Here is a 403-nt window from a genome sequence, read left to right as displayed (position 1 = left end):
AGCAGCCGCTATTTCTCTGTTTAATCTTCTTGTTTACTTTCTCTTACAAACTTCTAGTGTAAATCGTTCTACTGTCAGATCTGGGATATAACAATAACACTTCCTTTTGCCTTTGTCCTGAGATGATGGACGACCTGCAAAACAGATTTGTATAATAATTGAGCGTAAGATCAAAAGGCCTAGCGAGTAAAATTTTCTTATACAAAACATAACTTACTTCAAAACCCAAAATAGATCAAACCTAGATATCAATACAACATTCCATCATTCATCTATCGCGGTTACATCGCCATTTATCTATCGCAGTTACAACGCTACCAAATAGTATTCAATTCCCGAAGAGATCATTATAACACACTTAGTCATATTCGGACATTACTTGGTATCCGGGCAACACTCTGAT

Source organism: Cynara cardunculus, unplaced genomic scaffold (genome assembly GCF_001531365.2).
Source record: "Cynara cardunculus var. scolymus isolate 2C unplaced genomic scaffold, CcrdV1 Un_Scaffold_3107, whole genome shotgun sequence".
In the NCBI taxonomy this organism is placed as follows: domain Eukaryota; kingdom Viridiplantae; phylum Streptophyta; class Magnoliopsida; order Asterales; family Asteraceae; genus Cynara; species Cynara cardunculus.
The sequence above is the reverse complement of the archived record's forward strand: the minus strand, read 5'-3'. Positions refer to the sequence as shown.